The 27,753-nt window shown below is 43.6% G+C and overlaps 1 long non-coding RNA gene across 1 annotated transcript; it reads right to left on the bottom strand.

Annotated features, from left to right (window-relative positions):
* Window positions 1-226: 226 nt before the first annotated feature.
* Window positions 227-27,753, bottom strand: LOC128311424 (uncharacterized). The gene is made up of 3 exons (XR_008289824.1): window positions 26,784-27,753; window positions 15,969-16,091; window positions 227-376 (listed from the first exon to the last, which is right to left on the bottom strand). It is a non-coding gene; the product is annotated as an uncharacterized LOC128311424 (long non-coding RNA).

The following is a 27,753-nucleotide window of genomic DNA, read 5'->3' as shown; positions in this document are numbered from 1 at the left end:
AAACTTTAACTGGAATAAAAGAAAAGGCAACAATCACCTCCCAAGTTACAGGACAACAAAAACTGGAGCTCAGAAGAGCCACCGTTCATTCATTTCTCCATAGAAAGAATATGGATGTGGCTTTGAAACAAATATCATTGAGAATTTTCTAGGCAAAACTGTGCATCTCCCCCTGCCGCCACCCCCCCCCCGTCCCCATAAATGATGTATGCAGATTTTCCCTCCACATAATTCCCAGTGTGCCCCCTGATCTACGAGCTGACATTTCTGTGTGAATATTTAAGCTAATGTCTGTTCTGGTCTCCTGTGCAGAATCAAACGAAAGTTTTCCTGCTCAACTTTAGTCAAGTCTTCCGTATTTGCTTATGAACATTGCCTGGGAGAAAAAAAAAAAATGGGTCACCTATTTTAAAAAGATTATTTTGTATCTGTATAAATGAGGGTCCCTAAAAGGCGTTTTGGGGATTTTATTCGCAAAGAACACATTTCAAAGAAGCTTTACATTTACCCAGACTATAGAAAGCTGTCCCAGCTGGAAAATGAAACTACCGTTTCACTAATTACCTCCTTTCATTTATTGGAATAAAGTTCTGTTTGATGTACCGGGACTGTTCCAGTCAATGATGAGTTCAAATGTCTTTCTCTGTAGATGAAGGGCATTTAGTACACCTAATGACCACCTGCCAACTACGGGAACGCTTTTGCAAGTATCTTTTTGTGTTCCAGAATTTTACCATCGCGGGAACTTTTGGTCACAGCTGATCTGCCCGTAACAATCATCTAGTTTGCAACTTGAACAACTAACCCCTGAGAACGGGTGCTGGCTCTTCAGTTTCCCACATAATAATATTTTCCATTTTGGCTCAAGTTTGTCACTGGCTGCATGTTAAATTGGTTACCTTTCCGCCGTTTCTCTAACTCTTAGTCACTTGATCCAAGTTTTACCTCCATAATCCTTTCTTGACAACTGAGATCACTGCATGTAAATGAACTAGCCTGTGCTAATGATTTATTTTACTCTGTCCCTCAATTCGTTGAGGATGGAGAGTGAAGCCAACACACAGAGAGAAGAAAAGCAGGAGCATTCATAAAATAAAGGGTGAAAGGGGCCTTAGAAATCAGCAGGTCCAGGGGCGCCTGGGTGGCTCAGTCAGTTAAACATCTGACTTCGGCTCAGGTCATGATCTCACGGTTTGTGGGTTCGAGCCCCGCATTGGGCTCTGTGCCTAATTCATCTCTGAATCGTTATGCACAGAACTACACCCTGCCTACAATAGGTACACAGCAAATGCACACATCCAACAGAATAAACTTGGATTTTTTACAGTGTATTTTTATTTATTTTGAGAGAGAGAGAGCAAGTCGGGGAGGGGCACAGAGCAAGGGAGACAGAATCCCAAGCAGGCTCCGCACTGCGAGTACAGAGCCCGATGCGTGGCTTGAACTCACGAACTGTGAGACCATCACTTGCGCCCAAGTCAAGAGTCAGACGCATACCCAGCTGAGCCACCCGGGTACCCCTGGAAAAAAGTTGGGTTTTAAATTTCAGCCTCAACATTCAAATCAAAACCGAGCTAAGAGGCCCTTTTCACCTACTGGCCAGAGAAAAACCTCCAAGTTTAACAACATGCTTTTTGTTGGTGAGGCCGTGGGGACAGAAACATCTAAATCATTGCTGCCGAGCACACCAAATACTATCCTCTCCGTGGAGGGACCGTTGGGACTATAGAGGGAAATTATCATATGGTTTAGCTTTTGACCCAGCAATCTCGCTTGTAGGAATTGATCTCAATGACACACAGGCAAAAGTACGGACAAAATGTTTACACGATACTATTTACTGCAGCACGATTTGTAACGGTGAAAGACCAGAAAATCACCCACGTTTTCCAGAAGACTGAGTGCAAGAAAGACTATGGTACATGTACAAAATGGATGCACTATGGACCATGCACCAAGGGTCAGTGTCTGACTCCTGATTTCAGCTCCAGTCCTGATCTCGTGGTTCATGGGTTCAAGCCCTATGTTGGGCTCTGTGCTGAAAGCGCAGAGCCTGCTTGGGACTCCCCCCCTCTCTCTCTCTGCCCCTCCCGTGCACTCTCGTGCTGTTTCTCTCCCAAAATAAATAAATAAACTTAAAAACAAATTTTTTTAAAAGAAAGCAATGTGAAACAAATAAACCTAGCTATGTATCCAATTGATGACATAACCACAAAAAGAAGAACAATTCCAAGTGACTTTAAATCACGGTGATTTAGTGGCACTGAGTTACTGGGATAAGCCCTGCAGATAAAAATGACCGCAGGGGCACCTGGGTGGCTCAGTCAGTTAAGTGTCCGACTTCGGCTCAGGTCATGGTCTCATGGTTCATGGGTTCAAGCCCCGCGTCGGGCTCTGTGCTGACAGCTCGGAGCCTGGAGCCTGCTTCGGACTCTGTGTCTCTCTCTCTCTCTCTGCCCCTCCCCTGCTTGCACTCTGTCCCTCTCTCTGTCTCTCTCAAAAATAAACATTAAGTGCTTGCTTCGGCAGCACATATACTAAAAATAAACATTAAAAAAATGTTTAAAAATGACTGCAAAAAGCATCTTGACAGTTTTTTTTTTCCAGTAATCATATCATTATTAGTTTTACATTGTTATTCTGCAGTTAAAGCCAATGAGCAATTATATCGGGATCGTTGAGAAGTCGGATTTTCAAGTGGTTAACGAGAGATACACAGGTGAAATTAATAAGGTTAGGGAAGCAAGACAAAGTAATGCTATAAATGTGTAATATACTTTACCCTAAAACTGAACACAAACAACACACATTCTCTAGCTCTGAACGCTAAAGGGTAGTAGAGACAAAGGCCATCCCGATAGCGGCAAACATTCCGAGTGCCCCAGTTGTCGTTTTGAAAGACAACTTCCTACTTAAAAGGAACTATCAAGGAACTCTTTGGAGAAATGGCTGATTTCAGCGCCGGTGTATGAAATGTACAAAAGGAGCCTGGAACATGTTTTAAGGTCATCAAGCAAGAAACCCATCAAAACCTTCTGGAGTTACGTCAAAAGGACTCAAAAACCAATCGGAATGAACTCTGAATGGCTTAAGAGGGGATCGTATGAGCATAAATAAAGATACAAGCTACAATAGGGGCGCCTGGGTGGCTCATTCCGTTAAGCGTCCAACTCTTGGTTTCGGCTCAGGTCACGATCTCACAGTTTCATGAGTTCGAGCCCTACGTGGGCTCTGCGCTGACAGCAAGGAGCCTGCTTCAGCGTCTCCCTCTTTCCCTGCCCCTCCCCTGCTTGCAGTCTGTCTCTCTGAAAATAAAGAATTGGTTTTTTTTTTTTAATGTTTTTATTTTTGAGACAGAGAGAGACAGAGCATGAGCAGGGGAGGGGCAGAGGGAGGGGGAGACCCAGAATCCGAAGCAGGCTCCAGGCTCCGAGCTGTCGGCACAGAGTCGGACGCGGGGCTCGAACCCACGGACCGCGAGATCGTGACCCGAGCTGAAGTCAGACGCTTAACCGACCGAGCCCCCCGGCGCCCCAGAAAGTAAATAATTTTTTAAAAAATTATCCAAAAAAGGATTCAAGCTACAAAAAATTTAAGTACTTTAAATATTTTAAATATGTTGACATCCATAGCTTTCTAATGACACTCAGAGAATCATGACTCACTTGTGGCAGATGCCAAGAAAGAAATCCATTATTCCGAAAACTGGTAAATGAGGAGAAGTAATCATTTCTCTTGCTTTTCCTACATGACATGTACCTCATGAGAACTAATGATAGATTAGGAAGCATTTGTCTTTGTGAAAGCATCTCAGCTAATGAATGAAGAAAGTTATGATTGCATGTGAATACCACCATTTAGAAACCCCTATTGTGTATCACAACAGATATCGGGCACTCGTGAGGGAAGCACTCTGTCACTTCCCTGTGGTACAGGCTGGCCATAACAAAAAAATAGGTAAAATAAAGTAAAAATCTGCAATGTATCCGATCCAGCCTGTGCATCGAATGTTCAATTTACAGAAAATACTAGGGACAGAGAAATATGCTCATGACCCCACGCGGAGGCAGACAGCCAAACCAAACTGTGGAAAGTTCCACGGACAAAAAAACCATTTCCTCCAAAAAAGTTTACAAAGAAAACTTAGTTATCGGAGAATCTAGAGATTATATTTGGATCCCTACTTCGACAAACCATAAGAAGGTAACTACAGAGGAATGGCTACTTGAGGATATTAGAGAATTGTTCTCATTTGTTTTCAGAGGTAATGTTTAAAATAACATTTAAAGTTTTCAATGTCTATGTATTTGGGGGGGGAGGGGCAGAGAGAGAGAGGGAGACAGAATCTGAAGTGGGCTTTGCTTGTCAGCACAAAGCCCAACGTGGGGCTCAAACCCATGACGCTCAACCAACTGAGCCACCAAGGCCTTCCTAAAATAATATTTTAGGGGCGCCTGGGTGGCGCAGTCGGTTAAGCGTCCGACTTCAGCTCAGGTCACGATCTTGCGGTCCGTGAGTTTGAGCCCCGCGTCAGGCTCTGGGCTGACAGCTCAGAGCCTGGAGCCTGCTTCCGATTCTGTGTCTCCTTCTCTCTCTGCCCCTCCCCCCTTCATGCTCTGTGTCTCTCTGTCTCAAAAATAAATAAACGTTAAAAAAAAAAAATTAAAAAAAAATATTTTAAAGGGATACTTTTAAATATCCCCCAATATTTGCAAATTAAAGAATATTATATCTGAAGTTGCTTTACAATAAAGCTAACTCTGTGGCTGGGGTGTAGACGACACAAGATCAGTCACAAGTTGATAATTGTTGAAGCTAAATGAGTTGTAATGAGAGTCGGTTACACTGTTCTATTTTTGCGTATATTTGAAACTCTCAATGGAATATTCACAAAATTTCAGTCGGAAGCTTATAAATAAGTAAACAGAATTTGGTTCAATATTTTATTACCAAGCCTTCCATTGTAATCATTTTAGTGTCTCCTGCCTGAACCTCATTTAGAAACAGAATGGTAGTTGGATCTATTCTACATATGACAAAGTCCTTCGACAAAAATATAGCTGAGTTTTCTTCCTCGGGAAGAAACAATCCTTAGGGAAAGGGGGGAAAAAACAATCCTTTGCTGTGCTGTCTTTCCTATATTCTATCAGGACAACTTATGTCAGCCAATTTAAGAAGGGTCATAATGAGGGGCGCCTGGCTGGCTCAGTCAGTTAAGCGTATGACCCTTGATCTCGGCTCAGGTCATGATCTCACGGTTTGTGAGTTCGAGCCCCACGTGGGGCTCCACGCTGACGGCATGGAGCCTGCTTAGGGTTCTTTCTCTCTCCTTCTCTCGCTATCCCTCCCCTGCTCTGTCTCTCAAAAATAAACACTAAAAAAAAAAAAAAAAAAAAGATGGGTAAAATTGGGCTTTATACACACTGGTATAACTAGCCACGGTGAGAAGGGCATCAGGATCTAGCCTCCAACAAAATGGAGCTGGGACCCTCTAAGGAATCTAGAACCGTCTCGATCAGTCTAGGAGTTCCAGAAGGGGCCTGATGTGCAAATGACGGAATCCAGATAGAAGCCACAGGATACGGATTTAGACACAGATAACATGATGGGGGACGGCCGCGGCTCAGGCACCCAGGAGTATCATAGGCGTTCAGAGCCAATATTATCCATCTGGCTAATGAATACGATCAGGAGAACACCTGGCTGGCTGGTCATGTTTGGTTTAAAAAATTGGGGGGGGGGGGGTCTAAGCCTGCAGGCTGAAAGCTCTCAGTGCCTCTAGCTGTGCTTATTTCCATGCCGTCAGCCCTGCCTCTAACGCGTGATTTCCTGCTGAGGTGCCACTACTGATCTTTTCAGAATCAGGTCAACTGTCATCTCTTCTAGGAAGCACTTCCTGATCGAGATGGACAAGATTCCTCCTCCGTTAAACCCCAGAGTGTCCGGCCTGTAATTCTCTGATGACATTTCTCTTACTTTGCCTCCTTCCTTTCCCTTGTATGCTTATCTTGCCCCTGTGAGATTACCAACTCCTCCAGGGCAGGGATCACGTCCCCATCTTCTTATGTCCCTCACCCCAGAGAAAAAACTTCAAAAGCATGTGTTTGCTTGGAAGTTTAACTGCCTTCCAAGTTGAAAATCTGATGCAGAACTTCAGGTTTAAAATGACGCCCGCCAGCAGGTTCCTGTTTCTCCCTCCCTCACTCCATCACTTTGCGATAATACCTTTAAAGATGCGGGGCGGGGGGCGGGGGTGGGGGCAGGAAAGAGACAAGAAAAAAGTCACAGTGCCAAAGGAAAAAGACTTGAGGCACAACCACGTGACTTCCAGGACGTGGAACAGTTTTTTCTCTAATTACTGGACCCCGAGAATGAAACTGGCGATTGCAATTAGAAGGCGGCCTATGCTTTGCAAGTAGAAATGAAGACCACCTTGTTGTACTATGGCACCGGGGAAGGCGTCATCCCTCCCACATGTCTGACCCCAGGATGCGCACTATTCAGAAAAACAGGCAATCACACCGATGCGATGCAGGTAACTTTTGTGGGGGACCAAGATACTCCTATACTCTTGTGTCCGTTTTTACCTTGGTGATGATCCAGGGCCCGCAACTCAAGAAAACAGTGTGGCAGGAAGGCGTGATGTGAAATAAGAACGGGCAGTGATACCCTGCGTTCCACAAGGAATAGACCCACGTTCACGAGCCTTGTTTGATTTGGTTTGGTCGTTCCTGTTTTAGTTGGTTAACATGCAGTGCGATATCGGTTTCGGGAGGAGAATTTCGTGATTCATCATTTGCGCACAACACCCAGTGCTCATCCCAACAAGTGCCCTCCTCAGTGCCCAACCCCCTCCCAGGCTCCGGGCTCCGAGCCGTCAGCACAGAGCCCAGCACGGGGCTCGAACCCACGGACCGCGAAATCATGACCTGAGTCGAAGTCGGACGCTCAACCGACTGAGCCACCCAGGCGCCCCTTGCTTGGTTTGATTTTAAAAAGATGCTCCTTCTTGGCGGATCCAGACTCACATGCACATACCTAGGAGAATGAAGTGTATGCTAGATCACACCCCCCCCCCCCCCAAACCAGACACCCTTTTGTAGAACGCAACCTGTACAACCATACTTGGCAGCTGCGAAGAGTCCCGGGAAGTAAAAGGCTATAGGTGGAGGAAGAGATAGAAAAGGGACTGGCACTGGTAGACTCTGGAACTTAGACGTTTTCAGGTTCTTCTTTAGTTCAATGTCAGCAATGAGCGTGGAGACAAAACGAAAACATGGACGATCAGTTCAACAAAGTCTGCTTAGGAAATAGTTCTCAACCCGGGGGTCATGTTGGCCCCCGGGGGGACATTAGAGAAAGACTAAAGACATCTTTGGTGGTCACGCTAAGGGAGGACGCACAATTTTGAGGGTCACGCTGGCATCTCGCGGGTAGAGGCAGGGATGCTGCTAGAATCCTAGAATATACAGGAGAGCCCCCCCACAACAAATGAGCAATCTGGCCCCAAATGTCAATAGTGCCGAAGGTGAGAAACCCTGGATTAGATAAATGTGTACTAGCACTTTAAATTGGGCCAGGAAAATACAAACAGCAATCTAACTTGAGAATAAGGTTCTATCTATGTATGAGCTGGAAAAGATTAGGGAAAAAGGGTTGCCTACATGTATCTCCAATGTTGGGATGGACTAGAGCTCTCCTCGTCCTCAAAGAAGGAGAATAAATGATTAATATAGGGTCTATGAAGCGGTATTGCAGAACAAAGAAAAGGCGAGTTGGTTTTTTTCAAGTTTATTTATTTTTGAAAGAGACAGAGAAAGTGAGCAGGGGAAGGGCAGAGAGAGAGGGAGTGAGAGAATCCCAAGCAAGCTCCCTACTGCCAGCACAGAGCCCGATGCGGGGCTCGAACCCATGAACCTTTAAGATCATGATCTGAGCCAAAACCAAGAGTCAGATGCTTCACCGACTGAGCCACCCAGGCGCCCCAGAAAAGGTGAGGTTTTGAAGGTTTTGTAAAGGGGCAGATTCTGACAATTATTTGTTCTAGGCAAAATAAAAAATAAAAAATTAAACTTCTTAGCAACCTATATAAAATTCAACAAGACATGGTCTTTATGAAATGAGAACAGAGAAAAATGAGGAAGGCTAGAGAATACTATGCAAAGGCATCTAGATGAGCTAAAAAGAAGCTGCATAGGAAAATGATTCTGAAGAAACTAAAATAGCACACCTTGAATAAAACATGGTCAACAAGCAGAAAACAGAACCGAAAGGAAGGGGTAAGGAAGGGTTTAAAAAATTAACGAAATAGAGGGCAAATTAAGAAACTGTATCAGCAAGGAAAAGACCAAAACAATGAGAGAAATAAAAAAGACTCTACTACAGATAACTGGTGTTCCTAAGCAAAAGACTAGAATAAAGGGAGCAGATATGATCACAAAAGCTATAATAATTGGAAACGTTTCTGAACTGAATAAATATCAGAGGACACAATCCTCAGGATTTAATACAGCAGAAATACTTTTTGAAAAAAAAAAAAAGGCCTACCCTATGCATTCTCACAAATATTTGATTTAAATTAATTAATAATTAAAAAGATCCTACAAATTTCAGGCACGCATGGGTTGGGGCAAGATTTTCTACATAGAAATAAAAATCAGACATTTCAGACTTCACACATCTTCCTGGATATACTCCAAAGACATTGTTAATAATTGTGCGATACATACAGAATTCTACAGAAGAAACATTCTGCCTCAAGAATTTTATACCTAAGTGACTTATCATCTATTTATATCAGATATGAAAGAGCCTGAAAAAATACACCAACCAGAAGCCCTTCTTAAAAAAATAAATACTTGACTACATATTCCAGCGCAGCCAGGAACGAAGCTAAATGAATAAGTTAAGCAAAAGCTATTCTAACCTTAAGAGGTTGCCCATTGGTCACCGAAGTGGATGAAATACAGACCCCACCCCCAAAGGGATATAATTAGAAAATTTGAATGCCAATGGCAAAAAGTTGTATCATAAGAGACCTATGATGACAAAAACATAATTGCGTGCCTAGAGCTAGATCTCAAACTCTGATGGGGGTTGGGGAGATGGAAAATTAATAAATGATTGAGCACATGGATAAATAAATACATGAACAAAAGAAGCCATTGGTAAAGGAAGCAAAGAAGATGATGTGATGGAGAAAAACTGGGCGACCCACTTTTAGAGAATAACTTTCTCAGGATGTCGCATTGAAGCTGAGACCTTGAAGGAAGGGAATGTGACCAGTTGGGGAAGAGAGGGGCAGAATGCACTGTGGGTGAAGGTCACCACAAGCGCAGTTGTCCTGTGCAGGGAAGGAGCGTAGCACACTGGAAGAACCGAGCTACAGCCTCACCAGTTTCTTTCACAGCGAGCCTGGGCAAGTATGGTGGGACAGGATGGTAACCAGACTGGTGGGAATGGTCACATCATGTAGGCTCTTGTTGGCCATAGCAATAGTTTGTAGGTTTATTCCAAGATCAAGACGTGTTGGGTATTTTTTAAAGTTTATTTATTTTGAGAGAGAGAGAGAGAGAGAGAACAGAGAGAGACAATCCCAAGCAGGCTCCGCATGAGCCCGATGTGGGGCTAGAACTCACGAACTGTGAGATCATGACCAGAGCTGAAACTGAGAGTCAGACGCTTAATCCATTGAGCCACCCAGGCGCCCCCAAGATCAAGAAGTTTTAGAGTGAGAAGGAATATATATAATCTGATTTACTTTTCAAAAGGAAAGTATAACTATTCTGTGGAAATATATGGATGTTCTTTTAAATGACACAAAGACAAATATTTTGCAATTTACATGAATTATTTCAAAGCACAGAAAAATGCAAACAGCTTCCCACATAATTTTTTGAATAGAACGTAACCCTGATACTGAAATCTGACAAAAATAGCTCAAAGAATAGCAAGCAAGAGATAAATCTCACTCATAATATAGATGAGTTCTAATTAAAATTATGAGAAAACAAATTTATTGGTATATGAAAAAACGTACCATGACAATCCCAGGGAAATGTAGATCGCAAAGATTTTTCAACATTAGGGAATCTATTAATATAACCCATCAAATTAAAAAGCCAAGTGAGAAAAAAAACAGGCAAATATCAGATGGAAAACAAAGTCGTTGATAAAATTAAAGTTTTATTACCGATTCTGAAATTCTTAAATAAACGAGGTACAGAGGCGTATTTCCTTAATAGGATGTAATTCATCTATTGTAAACATCCCCATAAGGGATTATCCCAACGTTTTCCATATTTTCCCCCATGTTGCCAAAAAATGTAACAACCTCAGCAAGAACAGCATTTACAGAGGATTTACCATTTGTAAAACAATGGTGTTGTTTGTTTTAGATGACTTATCCCCTTTTGATTTTCACAGCAATCTTAGCCGTTAAGTACTATTTATCTCCATCTTACAAATGAAGAAAGGGAGAGCATAAAAAGAAATGCCAGGGCGCCTGGGTGGCTCAGTCGGGTAAGTGTCCGACTTCAGCTCAGGTCATGAAAATAAATTTCAAGTGGAATAGAGTTCAGTTAAATTGCCCAGATTTTTGGGGGGGGGGAGGGGCAGATTTTTTTTTCAAGTACATAATTGTATAAATAACAGCAGACAAATACATTGAGACTTACAGTTTCTTTTTTTCTTTTTTTAAGCTTATTGATTTAGTTTTGAGAGACAGAGAGAGAGCACACAGGTGAGGGAGGGACAGAGAGAAGGAGAGACAGAATCCCAAGCAGGCCCTGTGCTGTCAGAGCAGAGTCTGACTTGGGGCTCGAACTCACAAACTGTGAGATCATGACCTGAGCCGAAGCCAAGAGCCAGACGCTCAACCGACTGCACCACACAGGCGCCCCAAGACTTACAGTTTCTGTTACCCAACACTGTGAATTTGTTCATTGTCCCCAAACTAACGTATATGTGTAGATCAGTTCTAATCAAATACTAAATTCAATGATTGGGAATTGACAAATGGGTACCAACATTCGTAACAGTGAATAAAAGGGCAATGGAAAATTTGGAGAAAGAGTTTTAAGGAAAGACTTGCTCTATCAGATAAATACACATCACAAGTCTAAGTAATTAAAATTGTAACACTATTGTAAGTAGCATATCTGATCAACAGAAGAGAATAGAAAGCCTTGAAATATTCTAATATAAAATAATGTAGAAGAAAGTAAATACATTATTTCAAATAAGAGTAAAATGTTTTCTTCAATACATTTCCTGATACAAGTGACTATTTGGAAAACACTGGTATGTTGGAATCCAGTATTATTTCACATCGCTAAACTATACAATAGGTAAACCAAAAAATAAAATATAAAACAACCAATACAGAATGAAACCAGAAGGAAACGAGTGATTATCAAAACTTGATGTTTGTAACCGAAAACTATTATCATTTTGAGAATAAAAGTACTAAAAAGTGAATTAGAGAAATGAGTATCAATGCCCAATAGAAACAGGGCATAGCATGGGGTGCCTGGGTGGCTCAGTCAGTTAAGTGGCTAACTTCAGCTCAGGTCATGATCTCACGGTTCGGGAGTTCGAGCCCCGCATCAGTTCGAGCCCCGTGTCGGGCTCTGTGCTGACAGCTCAGAGCCTGGAGCCTGCTTCGGATTCTGTGTCTCCCTCTCTCTCTCTCTCTCTGTCCCTCCCCCACGCATTTTCTGTCTCTCTGTCTCAAAAATAAATAAATATTTAAAAAATTTTAAAAAGTCACTTATCAAAACAGGGCATAGCATCTAAGAGACAGTCATTAAAAGGAAAATATAAATGGTAACTAAACATTGAAAATTTAACCAAAATAAATGTATGACCTTGGGCAAGATCACACATAACCTCTAAGCCTCAAAATCCTCATGTGTAAAATGATAAAATAAGGAAGGGAAATAGTTTGTCTTCAATATCCATGAGGGTATACAGATGACTGGTTATTAAATATCCACTGTGATAACAAAGAGTTCCTATCTTTGAATGGGGGCTGCCTCCTTAGGAAAGGTATGCCTCCAGCTATCATGCCAAGGAAAGGAAGGATCTAGCAGATTCCCATATGGACTTATTGGTAGAAAAAGTGGGTCACAATGCCCTTTCAGCATGGCTAAAGTGCAGTTCAGTCATCAACGCATTGTAAAGAATCATTTTTCTACTTGATTAGAGGTGTTGCCGATAACAAGTGGATTCACAAACTCAAAGTTTGCTTATCTGGTGTTCCATCTCACAAAAGATTATGAGCCGCAAATTAAAAGGAAGGGGGAGGACACATGGCGAAAACTGTTGGAGACTGACTGTAACGAAAGAAACAGCGGATAGCAAAATTATTAAAACACACGCGCACACAAATACACACAGCCTAGAGCCATTTGCTGCAGAGACAAACAGCCCTACCAACTTAATGGCCCCTGGGCTTGTCGAGACATTACAAGTCTGAGCAGTAATTACAGACATAAGAACAGCTACTATTGATTGAAAATGTATCCTGTGGGGCGCCTGGGTGGCGCAGTCGGTTAAGCGTCTGACTTCAGCCAGGTCACGATCTCGCGGTCCGGGAGTTCGAGCCCCGCGTCAGGCTCTGGGCTGATGGCTCGGAGCCTGGAGCCTGTTTCCGATTCTGTGTCTCCCTCTCTCTCTGCCCCTCCCCCGTTCATGCTCTGTCTCTCTCTGTCCCAAAAATAAATAAAAAACGTTGAAAAAAAATTAAAAAAAAAAAGAAAATGTATCCTGTAGCCAGATACTAAGAGAAGGGTTTCGTGCGTGCCTTTTCACTTCATCCTCCTAACAATCGTATGAGATTGGCACCATTATTATCTCAACAGCATAAACGAGAAAACAGAAAGCTTAAGCAACTGTCAAAGGTCACGGAGACCGAAAGCGACAAAACTTGGATTGAATTCTGGGCATTTCTGACTCTATTCTGCTGTGTGGTCTTCTCCGGTCAGGTTCATACACTATGTGTTGGACAGCCTGAATCTCCATTTCTTCTTCCTATCACTTGTCGGCCGTCCATTTAGCAGACGTATTGAGCAACCAATGAATGGCCTCATCACTACTCTTGGGATTGTCCTGAAGGGGCTCGTACTCTAGCGAGGGAGCACATAAGTCAAATCGTTATCAGCAATGCAATAAAGTAGTGCTAGCATCTTCCTTGATTGGTGGAGGGGATGAATTACCATGAAATACTTGAGATTCTTTTGTTCAGAGTTCTCAAAAAACAAATACTGCCTCCTGAAATCCTGATGACATTTCTACCCGATCTTCATGAGTGATGGAGAACGGGGAGGGAATTCTAAATATTGAGAAGAGAATGCAGAAACGCAGGAAAGCGACAGAGAATAACAATGAATTCAGCGACTGGAGTCTTCCGGATAGCTCGTCCTCAAACCTGAGCCATCTGGAGCACCTTCCAAAAAAAAAAAAAAAAAAAAAAATCGCATTTCTGGTCCCCATTCCAATGATTCTGATTCAGAATCTTGGGTGGGGCCCAAGAATCTGAATTCCAAGCAGGCTTCACTCTCTTACCTAGATGGATCTGATGCATGCTCTGGGGAAGGAACCCTAGGAAGCGATGAAAGGCAGATTCTGGAAGTTTAATAGCTTTGTTCATCTTAGGCATCGTGCCTGAGGCAGTTCCTTGGGCTCCAGCTCCGATTTCCTCTGTGGGGTTACTTCCTACTCTTGGGACAACAGGCCACAGACCATTGGGTCATCTTGCCTGTGGGCTGCAGGCATCCATCCAAGCCCAACTACCAGTGGTGTTTTTTTCTTAGCTCGGGCTGTAGAGGAGCATCCAGAACGAAGCTGAGGTTGCCGTCTAGTGGGTTCTGCGCACCAGGAGAATGACCACACCAACCGCTCTTCGTGGATGTCAGTTTCTGGCCAAAGCTATCCTTAAACAACCCCCCACATTACACAGATACAAGCGCCCCACCCCCATCGTGCCCCTTCCGCACTTGGCAGATACCAGGCCAGCAAGATGTTTCATGTACTACAGTTGGTCCAGAAGCCAGACAGGAACTATGTATCTTTCAGGAATGACTTACAGACCTTTGGCCCCAAAGGTATGAAATGGGGCCCATTTCTGGCTATTGTTGTTTTAAAAATACTAATTAATTTTGAGAGAGAGAGAGAGAGAGAGAGAGAGAGCGAGAGCGAGCATGAGCAGGGGAGAGGCAGAGAGAGAGGGAGACACAGAATCTGAAACAGGCTCCAGGCTCGGAGCGGTCAGCCCAGAGCCCGACGCGGGGCTTGAACTCACGGACCGCGAGATCGTGACCTGAGCTGAAGTCAGACGCTTCACCGACTGAGCCCCCCAGGCGCCCTGATTTCTGCCTCTTTTTAAAGGACGAAGCTATGGGCCTATATTTAAAACACCAACTTTAAACTCTCCCTCTGAGATATTTCAAATCGGAAGGTGTAGTATAGAACAACAACTATAATACCACAACAACATTTAGAGCCAATTTTAATACTTGACCGGTATTTATTAAGCAACCGACCCAGTTTTGGAGCTGTGCAAAATGTTACAGGAAAGGGAAAGACATTACTCCTGTTCCCAGACAGCTTAGAGTCTAGGTGTGAGAGAGAGCACCCAATTCCAATTCGGACGGGGTGGGGGGCAGTTTCCCCCACACCACTAACAAGCAGTGCCCAGATGCCAGCTAGCGTCCTACGATTTAACTCGACCCTGACACTGTCTACCCAGAGATAGCATCAGATCCCACGGGTCAAGGGCTCAGTCCCGCAAGACTACTCCCCATACGCACGCACTTCAGATGCCAGTTGCAAACCCAGGTTTGTTACCTGTGCTTCTGACCGACTGACGGTAGATCAGAGGTTCCAACCACCACCTCTTTGGGTTCCATTGATGAGCTAGCGTTCCATGAATTTGCTCACAGAACCAGAGAAACATTTTGCTTACCAGATTACCGGTTGCAAGATGATAGGATGTGACTCAGGAACAGCGGATGGAAGAACCACGTGGGATGAGCTATGGGGAAGGGCTGCGAAACCCCCATTCTCTCCGCAAGCGCCATTCTCCCCGAATCTGCAGCCAAACCCGGAAGCTCTCCGAAGCCAGTCGTTTTGGGCTTTCACGGAGGCTGCGTTACAGAGGCTTGATTGATTACATCATTGGCCGCTGGTGATCCACTCAAGCTCCAGCCCCTCTCCCTTCCCTGGAGGTCTGGGGGCGGGACGGAAAGTTCCAGCCCTCTAGATGCAAGGTTGGCTCTCTGGGCAACCAGCCCCCACGCGTAGATGCTTTCTGTAAGTTGCCTCGTGAGGACAACAAAAACACCTTTATCTTTCACCACTGAGGAAATTCCAAGGGTTTTAGAAGCTCTGTGCTAAAACTAAGGCCAAGACCAAATACGTATTTCTTCTTAGACATCACAAGATCAACACACACCGATTGTACCGCATACACCACAGCGATACCGTTCACACACGCCACACGAACCCCAAGCCAACACAACACTGAACCACACGCGCACGACACACGTACACACACAGCACACCTTTGTATGTGTGAATGCGTGTGTCAGTGTGAGCCTGTGCACAGGAGGGGGAGGGGTCTTGGCTCTCTGGAGCCCAGCTAGGTCGAAAGGAAGATACCAGGAAGTCAGTGACAAAGGCTTTCCCCTCCACGTTGTCACGCCCACTAGGAATGCAAAGACGGGGCGAGGTATTTAGAAAGCTATTCGAGTCAGAAACGACAACAGAAGCAAATCCCTTTGTAATCAGCCACAGCCATACACAGCTACATACAATAAACCCTCAATTAGCCAATCAAATTACTTCACGTTCAGGTTCTCCCCCACATTGTACGTTTAAGGAAAGGGCAACGACAAAAGAAGTGAATGCAGAAAAGGTCAACAATAATAACATCTGTTAGGTATGTCCAAGAGTCAAAAGAGACTTACCTCTTCCATTTCGCTAACCATCCTGTTGGGGCGCCCCCGCTGGCTCAGTTGGTAGAGCAGGTGACTCTTCATCTCAGGGTTATAAGTTTGAGACCCACACTGGGTGTAGAGATTACTTCAGATCTTAAAAAAAAAAAAAAAAAAAAAGGATTGCGTAAGTTACCGAGACCAATAACTTGCGGTATATTTGCAGATCACTATACTGTTGGCAAAGTACTATTCCTATATATTATCTCATTTAATCCTTACACCTCTCTCTGACCCTCCCTGGCTTGTGTTCTTCCTCTCTCTCAAAAATAAATACACATTAAAAAAAATTGTTTAAATGTCTAGCTAAGTGTTGTCAACAAGATCACAACTACTCTATTTTGGTGTAAAAAAGCCCACCGATTTTTCATTTTAAGCTGTTCTATGAACCTTTGTGCGACCTGCTCACTTGATAGTGGTAAGAGCATGGGATTTAGAACTTGACATACTCGTGTAGAAAATATAGGTCCGACACTATCCAAGTGGTCTTGGCCAAGTCACTGTACTTCCACAAGTTTCCGCAGAACGGATGGGTTAGAGTCTGGGGTCTAGAGCGAGACCAAGTATGAATCCTAGCTCTTATACTTACAAGCTGGCTGGTTTGGGGCAGGTTAAATAACCTCCCTGTGCCTCAGTTTCCCCATCCATTACCTTCACAGGGTGTTATCAGGAATAAATAACATACTGTATGCATCCAACACAACACTGAACACTTCTAAGAGCCCAATAAACAGCAGCGATTATTACTTACCCTAGCCTGAGAGTGAGAACGGAAGTTGGCAATTATTAGGGAAAGACTGCAGGTGTGGCTGGCAAATTCAACCACACGCACACGTTTACTGTGTCACAAATCCCTCCCACAAAAGGCGAGATTCACACCACAGTGCATAAAAAAAGCTCACTTCAACTTCAGTAAACGGTGGATGTTTACAAGGCCTTCCTACGAAAACGTTCTCCTGGAATAGTTTAGATTTGCTAAGAAGGCACACCTCTCCCAGCCTAAAGATCGTATCTGGCACTCTCCCTTCAAAAGCGTGATACCAGTTGAAAGCACAGAACAAGTGAGGTTGGCCAAGCCACCAGCTGCTGTTTGGTTAGCCCGGCACACTGGCATGGCAAACAAGGTGTACGACTTGGGGCCACGGAGACCTGAGTTGGAGACTTGGCTATTGGGTTGAATGATGTCTCTGCATCCCAGATTCCTTGTCTGTAAAATAAGGATAATAAGAGCTGCCATTCAGGAATTTTGGTGAAGACTGGAGATATCTAAAGCACCTAGCTGGGGCCAAGAGTAGAAGCTCTGTGAAGGAAGTCTTTACTACTACAAACCGTATTCAACTTCTGGTCTCTGAGTTAGCTGAGGTGGAAGGGAGTCTGTTTTCGATCGATTGATCGATCGACTTATTTGTGGTTTGTGATTTTTTTTTTTTTGAGAGACAAAGAGCACGAGGAGGGGGAGAGGGGCAGAGAGAGAGGGAGACACACAATCTGAAGCAGGCCCCAGGCTCTGAGCGGTCAGCCCAGGGCCCGACCCCACGAACCCGGAGATCATGGACCTGAGCTGAAGTCGGACGCTTCGGTGACTCAGCCATCCGTGAGCCCATTTTCTTTTTAATCACACCTTTTCACGTGCCCTTAATGAGAACTGTTCCGACAGAGGATAGCCAGCCAACATTCAGCCACCTGAGTTCAAAACGGCGTCGCGGGTAGAGGGCTGGGCCAAATAGGTGAAAAGCCTCAAACTTCCAGCTATAAAACAAATAAATAAGTCACGGGGAGGTAATGTACAGCACAGGAAAGGTAGTCAATAATATCATAATAGCTTTGTGTTGGGTCAGATGGTGACTAAACATACTGCCGTGATCATTTTGTGATGTATAAAAATATCAAATCACTGTGTTGTGTATCCGAAACTAATACGATATTGCACGTCAATCATAGTTCAATAAAAAATTAAAAAATAATAGAAAAAAAGTTTAAAAAAAAGACAGTGCAACGTGGGGGTGCCTGGGCGGCTCAGTCAGTTGAGCGTCCGACTCTTAATTTAGGCTCAGGTCATGATCTCACAACTCTTGAGTTCAAGCCTCACATTGGGCTCTCTGCTGACAGCACAGAGCCTGCTTGGGATTCTCTCTCTCCCCCCGCCCCGACTTCCCCTTTCCCCACTGGCGCTTTGTCTCTCTCCCGCTCTCAAAAATAAATAAACATTAAAAAAAAAAACAAAAACACCAGGGGCACCTGGGTGGCTCAGTCGGTTAAGCCTCCAACTCTTGGTTTCGGCTCAGGTCACGATCTCAGTTTGTGAGTTCGAGCCCCACATCAGGCTCCATGCTGACAGTGCGAAGCCTGCCTGGGATTCTTTCTTTCCCTCGCTCTCTGCCCCTCCCCCACTTGCTCTCACTGTCTCTCAAAAATAAATAAATAAACTAAAAAAAAAAAGAAAACTTAAAAAAACAGTGTAATGTGTAGTCACTTAATTGTTTAAAGTAAAATAATAAAAGTACACGTCATGGAATCACTCATAATTCTTTTTTTTTTTTTTTTTTACTTTTTATTTTAAGTAGGCTTTACGCCCAGCACAGAGCCCAGTGCAGGGTACAAACACGTAACCCTGAGATCAAGACCCGAGCTGAGATAGAGAGACGAACGCTTAACCGACTGAGCCACCCAAGTGCCCCTGGAATCGCTGATAATTCTTAAATTTGTTTTAGCTAATGCTTTCAACTCCTTCACTAAGTCTCTCGGTTTTTGCAACAAGGAAACAAACAAAAAAAACCCCGCCGTCGTGTTTCTATCGTTTTTATTTTGTTTTCCCTACAGTCTGAGAGAGGTGGTACGAAACAAAAGTGTTGTGGGGTGGCCATAGGAACAAATAAAGGAAATGGACATTTATGGAGCTCCAACTATGTGCCAGGCGCTGTGCTAGGCATTTAACACACGCCATCTCATTTTAGCAGTACAATATCCCTAAAGCATAGGGATTCTTTTTATCCCCATCTTACAGCTGGGGAACTGAGCTTAAATGTCTTGCCCAAGTCACACAGCTTGTGTCTGAAACAGAAACTGAAATGAACACTGTGCCCTTTTCCTTAGAAGAGCCCACCTCGCGATTGCTGACCAATCTTTGATCCAAGATAATGAGCCTCAGGTTGCTGTGAAAGGCAGTGTCAGTCTCACCTCTAGAGCAAGGTGCATTCCGTGTGCAGCCATGGCATTAGCAGGCCTAACTCCAAAAGATTTGGGCCCATTTCCTTTCCTAATTCCTCTTAACTTCCCTTAAGTCGGTAGGAGCCGTGCTGCCCATTGTTCCCTTCAGCCTATTTGTCCTGAGGATTTGCTAATTCAATTATTTTATTCTTCCAATATTGATCTTCGCACCGTCCTCTAAGCCTTCACTGGTCCCGTTCCCGGAAGCGCAATGATTTCCCACCAAGTTTTAATTCTGCGGGTGCACTCAACTAGGTCAACATCACCTTCTCCTTGGTATTCATCTGCCCAGATTTCCTCATTAGACTTTAAAATTAGATTTCCCTGCCGCCTGGAGCAGGGCCCTCCCCCTTCCCTGAAATGGCAGAATGATTTCAGCACTTTCTCAAGAAAGTTGTGTAGGGAGCTACAGCTCAATTTTCAAAGTAAGGGACGTTACGACCCAGGTCTGGGATGCAGTTCAGTGGTTTCAAAGGCCGACCTACTGCGCAGAAGAAGTCATATTATAATGACTACCGATTCAAGAATCCTCAGCTTTTTGTAGGGGCGCCCGGGTGGCTCGGTCGGTTAAGCCTCCGACTCTTGATTTCGGCTCAGGTCATGGTCTCACGGTATTAACACTGAGGTCCGCATGGGGCTCTTGCGTTGAGTGTGGAGCCTGCTTGAGATTCTCTCTGTCCCTCTCTCTCTGTTCCTCCCCCCCCCTTTCTCTCTCTCTCTCTCTCTAAATTTTTTTTAATAATAAAAATGAAAACCAGAATCTTCAACTTTTGTAGAGTATTATGAAATATTTTATTTTTAAAATTTCTTAGGAGAGCACAGAGTAGATGAAGGGTGGTAAGATTGACAAGAGTGGGGGAGTGAGTGAGAATGATTTGAAATCAGGTCAGAAACATCGGATTATAGTACTTCAAGAAATGACACTTGAGAAATTAAATGTCACTTTTTCTGTTGAAGGCCTATCTTGTCTTTTCTGACAACCTACATGAGGGCAAATGCAAGATCTATCTTTTAGATCCAGATAGATCATGTATGATTGGGAAAACATACCAGTGGAATCAGCCAACATATTTGACAGGAGGTATTATGGTGTACAGGTGATTGAGCGTTGGACTGGGACTAGAAAGAGAGCAGTGTTAGTCAGGCAGTGAGAACAGAAAGCTGTGGTTAATTAAGTAAGGAGGGGTTGGTGGGCATGGGCTAAACCAACTAAATTGTTGGTGGGGATTTCTAAAAGCCAGAGTTGCAATTAAAAGTCACTTGGGAGGGAGCATGGAAGGGGGAGAGTTGTTCTAGGATAGGGGAAAACTGAACTTCATTTTTTTGGTCGACATCATACTTTCTAGCATAATACCTAACAATTTAGCTCTTACCATATGCCAAGCATTCTGCTAAGCACTGTCTGTAGATTATCTCACTTAATCCTTTGAAACAATCCTATTTGTTCATAGATAGGAAAATTAAGCTCAGAAAGGCTAGGTGACTTATTCAAACTCATACGGCACTTCAATAGTAGAATCGGGGTTCAAATCTAAGCATTCTTTTCTCCAGAGTCTGTGCTTGTAAACATTATGTTATATTGGCTTTCAAGTGTAAACAGAAGGAAAGAAACCAGAATATAAAGAGCCTAGACTTGCTTGGAGAGGATTATAATTGATGGAGTTATGGTCCCAGAAAAAGAGTGACTAGAAAGACGGGAGAGATTTGCCTTGGGAATGAAAGGAAAACATCTTTCTTCTAGAACAAGAAGGAAAGAAGCTAAGCAAACAAAAGGGAGAGGAGCGACTGGGTGGCTCAGTCAACTAAGCGTCTGACTCTTGGTTTTGGCTCAGGTCACGATCTCACAGTTTGTGAACTCGAGCCCCGTGTCGACAGTACGGAGCCTGCTGGGGATTCTCTCTCTCCTTCTCTCTCTGTCCCTCCCCCACTTGTGCTTTCTCTCTCAAAATAAATAAATAAACATTTTCTAAGAAAGGAAGAGACAGAGAGATTTTGAAATGGAGAAAATAGATCCCGAGGGAGCACACAATGTATAAGTCAAGTAGTGTGCCGCAATCTAAAAAAGTCTGGAACAGTAATTGGTTACTGAGGTAGGGACTCTGTAAGATGACAAAGATTTTTAAATATAACGAGGGCCCTCTAAGACTAGGGAAGATGAATTTTCAACGAACTCCATGAACGTGGTTTGATAATTTTCTCAATGATCATTTTTCAATCGATAGTTTTCTATAGGGATTACCTTAGAGCCCAAGATATAGTCTGTGAAAAGCAGCAGGCTTCAGCCGGGACAGGATAAAAGAAAAACAATGATAATAAGGTCAAAGGGACGGGGGGACTCCGGGAAGGGAACATGTTAGTTCGTTGGGAAGCCTCTAGGAAATTGGGGCACTAGACACATGGATCAACTTTTTTCCTCCACGGGAGGAAACTGACAGCCAGGATTTTTCACCTGGTCACGCTGTGCTGAGCGGGGGTAAGGATCAATGGCACAAGCGACCACCTCCATGCTTCCCTGGGCAGCCAGTCCATGCTGGACTCAAGAGTTCCAATACCAGTAAGACAGAAGTTAATTCTCTGGGAGCCCCCTCAGAATAGTTGGGCCACTAGGGGAGGTCGGGGGCTAGGGAGTCGCTTCCTCCTATTATGGTGATGCACGGAGAGCAGGGTCTCCATGTAAAGGTGTCCTGAATCTCCCTACCGGCTTTGGTGAGTCTGGTGCCGGAGACTTTCCATTGGTTTCTGATCCCTCACGGATGGAATGCGTCCATGAATTACTGCTGAATCAATGTGTCTGTTGAGGAAAGAAGGGTTTAGGACGTCCTACTCTGCCATCTTGCCAATGTCAACTGCCCCTCAACCTCTTTTTTGTTTGTTTGTTCATTTGCTTTCTTTTACTGGTATTCTTTGTTTGTCTTTCAGCAGATTCCCACAAAAAGGTGAGTGATAGTTCAATTTTTTTTTACTTGGCCTACCTAAACATGTTTATTTTACTCTCCTGCTTGATGGCTACTTTTTGACTGAATAGGGAATGTTAAATGAAAAATAACGTTCTTGCAGAATTTTGAAGGAATCACTACATGGTCTCATAGCTCTGTGTTGTGCTTGAGAACTCAGATGTCATTTTGAGGCTTGATCCTTTGTAAGTAACCTACTTTTTCCTACCTGGGAGTTCTTACTGCTGTCTCTTTATCCCTATTGTTCTGAAATTTCACTATCATGTGCCTTTTTGTGGATGTTTTTCCACGTATTGTTCTCAGTGGGCCCACTCAGTCTGGAAACTCGTGCCCTTTAGTTCTGGGAAATGAAAATCACCTTGGATCACTTCTTTGAATTACTTCCTCTCCCTTTCACATTTTTCTCTTATGACAGAATTCATATTACTCAAATATTTCACTTCCTAAGGAGAGCCTCCAGTTTTCTCATATTTTCTTTTTGTCTTTTTATTCCAGTGTGATTTTGTGTGCAAGATCTTTGTCTTCCATTCATCCATGGGTTGCTTTATTTCTGCTAACATGCACTTGAGAGCTAGTTTTAATAACCCGATGCTAACATTGTACAAGGCTGCAGTCCCAATAGTTTATTTTTGCTTTTACTTCCCTTGCCTCAGGAGACAGATCTAGAAAAATGTTGCTGGGGCCGCGGTCAGAGACATGGCTGCCGGTGCTCTCTTCTAGGATCTTTATGGTTCCAGGTCTCACGTTTAGGTCTTTCATCCATTTTGAGTTCATTTTTGTGTACGGTGTAAGAAAATGGTCCAGTTTCAGTCTTTTGCACGTCGCTGTCCAGTTCTCCCAGCACCAATTGTTGAAGAGACTGTCTTTTTCCCAGTGCCTATTCTTTCCTGCTTTATCAAAGATTAATTGGCCCTGTAGCTGTGGGGCCATTTCCGGGTTCTCTATTCTGTTCCATTGATCTATGTGTCTGTTTTCGTGCCAGTGCCATCCTGTCTCGATCGCTACACCCTCGTAATACAACTTGACGTCTGGAATTGTGACGCCTCTGGCTTGGCTTTGCTTTTTCAAGGTTGCTTTGGCTATTCGGGGTCTTTTGTGGTTCCACACCCATTTTAGGATGGTTTGTTCCAGTTTCTGTGAAAAATGCTGGTGGTATTTTGATACATTAAATGTGCAGATTGCTTTGGGTGACACTTTAACCATATTTGTTCTTCCAATCCTCGAGCATGGAATGATGTCTCCACATTTCTTTCCATTATCTTCAATTTCTTTCACCAGTGTTTTGTAGTTTGCAGAGTGCAGGCCTTTCACCTTATTGGTTCAGTCTATTCCTGAATATGTTCCTGTTTCTGGCGCGCTCGTAGATGAGACTGTTTTCTTAATTTCGTGGAGAGAAATTCTTAAGATACATGATCGGAAATAATAATCAAATTCATAAAGTTTGGGGGACACGATGTCTATATACAAGAGTAAATAGCAGCCCAGATGAATTAGAAAGGATAAATGAAAAAATAATCCTATTCAGAATACCATCAATATAGTTTAATGGTTTATCTTGCAACCTTAGACTAAAACCAGAAAAGCAACAGACAGCCTTTAAGAAGAGAATTATGAAACAATTCTAAAGAAGGTGAAAGAAGGCTTGATAGAGAAACACAGTGATCATGAGTGGGAAGATGCAATTCTGTAAACATGTGACATAACCCCAGATTAAGCAATCTGGTGTCCTTCCAATCCTGATAGGATTTTATGTTTTATTTTCTTAAAGCTCTAGGTGAGATTTTTTTTTAAGTTTATTTATTTATTTTGAAAGAGAGAGGGAGAGTGGGCCGGGGAGGGGTGGAGAGAGAGGGAGAGAGAGCATCCCAAGCAGGCTCTGTGCTGTCAGCACGGAGCCCGAGGTAGGGCTCAATCTCACAAACCCGGGAGATCATGACCTGAGCCGAGACCACGAGTCGGATGCTTAATCGCCCAAGCCATCCAGGCACCCACCCAATATGACTTTAGTACAAAGTGATTGGACAACCCACGTGGCAGAATAAACATAAAGAAGAACAAAGGCAATTCTGGAGGAAAAAAGAACAAGCAAGGACGATGTGCCCCACAGAACACTAAAGTTACTTCAGTATTTCCTGAGATTAATATCACCTAAATCGGTTCACAATGAAAAACAATCAATTAACAAAAGGAAATGAGTCAAGTGGGATCGCAAATATCAAATTTAGACAGATTTCCTCTAGGGGCTTTACATCCTGCAATTATCACATTCAAAATATAAACTATCAGTGATTTTTGGAATGAAGGAGTGTATCAGTCGGAGTTGAACCAGAGAAGCAGAACCAATAGGGTATATATTCTCTCTCTCTCTTCCCCATCCCCCTAGTCCCCCGACTTCCCAGGTGTCTGCCTTATGGATTGTGGACTTTCTTATCCAATCCCTGTGATGACAAGTCCAAAATCCGTAGAGCAGGCACTCAGGAAGCAAAGTTCATGGGCTGGCTCAAACTCCACAGGCATGGGCTGAAGCTGTTGCCTGCAGATAGTATTTTGCCTCTTTCTCTTAGGGAAATTTTGTCCCTGCTTTTAAGCCTTTCCAGCAAATTCCATCAGGTCCACCAAGATTATCCTAGATACTCTCTCTTACATAAAATCAGCTGATTAGAAACGTTAGTTGTATCTGCAAGATGCCTTCAATCCAACACCTAGATTATTGCTTTATAGAACAATTGGGTGCTGCAGACCGGCCAAGGTGACATATCAATAAAGCCGTTACGTAAACTCGAGAAAAAGTACAAAGTGCAGCCATGTAAAGCCTCTGGAGAATAAACAAAAAACAGGCAGATTCTGTACAAAAATTGAAATTTGAAAAAACAGACTGACACGAATAAATTGTACTGTTTTTACAAATTTAGCCAAAGTATAGATCACAGTACAGGTGCAACACGAGGTCACAAAAATTGTGGTTTTTAATTTTTAAATTCTTTTCATGTTCTTTTTTTTCAAAAATGTTCATTTATTTTTGAGAGAGAGTGTGCAAGCGAGGGAGGGGCAGGGAGAGGGGGAGACGCAGAATCCGAAACAGGCTCCGGGCTCCGAGCTGTCAGCACAGAGTCCGAAGCGGGGCTTGAACCCATGAACTGTGAGATTGTGACCTGAGCCAAAGTCAGATGCTTAACCAACTGAGCCACCCAGGCGCCTCCAAAATTGTATTTTAAAAAAAAAAATGCCTATTTTCTGTCCTACAGAACCAGAGAACATAGCCACTAAACAACAACAGCCACTGGAAAGTGAGGAGGGAATCCTAGAGAGGAGAGAAGTAATGAAAAGAAAGCCTAAATTCTGTGTATAAACACTGCCTAAATTTCTGTCTGATGGGTTAATCAAGCATATGTAAGACACTCTAGAAACAGAGTACAGCTAACACTTTAAAAAAAAAAAGACCTGGGATCAGAATTTATGTCCACTCCAAGCGAGACAAAAATTTCAGTTTGAGCGTAAATAAAAATGTCAACGCTCTTCAAAAGATGGTCAATGAGTTAACAGAAAACACACGCGGAATTAAGGAAAAGATAGGGAATCTAAACAGAAAGCTATGAAAAAAATATGAAAAAAATTACCTAAGTTTCACCGCTTAACCTTGAGCCAAATCGCACACATTATATAAAAATGAATTAAAAATGGATCACTGATGTTAAACGTAAAATGTATAACTGGCGTTTTAGAAAACAGCAGGAGAAAATCTGGAGAACGCAGGGCTAGGGGACAAGCTCTCCGACTTGACACCAAGAGTATGATCCACGAAAAGAAAAATTGATGTTTGAACTTCATCAAAATTGGAAAGTTTTGCTTTGCCTAAAACCCGGGATGAAAAGACAAGCAGGGGGGCGCCTGGGTGGCACAGTCGGTTAAGTGTCCGACTTCAGCCAGGTCACGATCTCGCGGTCAGTGAGTTCGAGCCCTGCGTCAGGCTCTGGGCTGATGGCTCGGAGCCTGGAGCCTGTTTCCGATTCTGTGTCTCTCTCTCTCTCTCTCTCTGCCCCTCCCCCGTTCATGCTCTGTCTCTCTCTGTCCCAAAAATAAATAAAAAAACCGTTGAAAAAAAAAATTAAAAAAAAAAGAAAAGACAAGCAGGGCACCTGGGCGTCTCAGTCAGTTTGAGCATCCAACTTGGGCTCGGGTCGTGATCACGTGGTTTGTGAGATTGAGCCCCACGTCTGGCTCTGTGCCGACAGCCAGGAGCCTGCTTGGGATTCTCCCTCTCCCTTTCTCTCTGCCCTTCCCCGTTTGTGCACACACTCTTCCTCTCAAAATAAATAAACATTAAAAGATAAAGGAAACAACCGTGATGCCCTTTGACGCGTAAATGGCTAAAAAACAAAAAAAACCCCACTGCGTTATATGCATACCGTAGAATACTACTGAACAATGCGAAGAACAAGCAATGAGAGTGATGTCAGCATCATGGTGGCATAGGACATCCTCCTTTTTGTCCTCCCTTTTTAACAATTAATTTGGCATCCATTCGCAAACAAAAGCACCTCAGTGGGAATCGGAGGATCCAGCGCCATATATCAAGGGACCTGGGAGGGCCTCATCCACCTGTGCATTGGGCAATAGGCAGACAGACCTTGATATGGGCTGTAGAACCAGCAGAAGCTTGCAAAATGGCCACGGGTCCTCTCAGCCACCCTCGGGCCAAACCAGGAGAGTGCTAGCTTGAGTAGACACCCGATAGTTGAAATAGCATTTGTAGAAGTCCAGCCTTTTTGAGGACAGATTCCAGCAATCTGCTGGAGAGAGGAAAAAAAAAAAAGCATGTGAATTCGGATGTATTAGAGAGAGTAAGAGGAATCCTCAAACAGAAATCATAGCTAATACAGACCACCAAGGGCCCCGTCTCGCATGATATGCGTGCACTTGACACACGCACGTAAATCCTAGAGCCTAAGAGACCACGCCGGATTAGATTTGTCTCATTTCTTTGATTCCAAAAGTTATTTCCATTACTTTTCAGGCAAATGTTAACTGCCTCCCTATAATTTAACTCTGTGGGAGTCGGGGGATTTTGATGGTAAAGTCATTACTCATTAGACAGATTTGTAAGAAATAATTTTTAATTACGTAGCACGGACATAGGAATGAAAACATTGTAAGCACAACAGCGGGGAAAAAAATTAAATTACTTGGTACAGACTAATGGGAACAGTTGGAGATAAGGCCCTTCCTCTTTCCCCACCCCCACCCCCACTTTCTAGAAACAAGCAGGAATTTACAAACACATCTACCGACCGAGCTTACGGAAATGAAAAAAAAAGTCCAGAACAAGTTGAAGCCTCTTGCAAATTTCAACTGACATGTTAAATACACAGCAGGAACCATCCCTACAGTTCACATGGAGTGGTGTGGTGATCGTTTTAAAAAACTCTCTTGGGGGCACCTGGGTGGCTCAGTCAGTTAAGCGGCCGACTGCGGCTCAGGTCATGATCTTGCGGTCCGTGAGTTCGAGCCCTGCGTGGGGCTCTGTGCTGACAGCTCAGAGCCTGGAGCCCGTTTCCAATTCTGTGTGTCTCTCTCTCTCTGACCCTCCCCTGTTCATG

This window comes from Acinonyx jubatus, chromosome X (genome assembly GCF_027475565.1).
Source record: "Acinonyx jubatus isolate Ajub_Pintada_27869175 chromosome X, VMU_Ajub_asm_v1.0, whole genome shotgun sequence".
In the NCBI taxonomy this organism is placed as follows: domain Eukaryota; kingdom Metazoa; phylum Chordata; class Mammalia; order Carnivora; family Felidae; genus Acinonyx; species Acinonyx jubatus.
The sequence above is the reverse complement of the archived record's forward strand: the minus strand, read 5'-3'. Positions and strand labels throughout refer to the sequence as shown.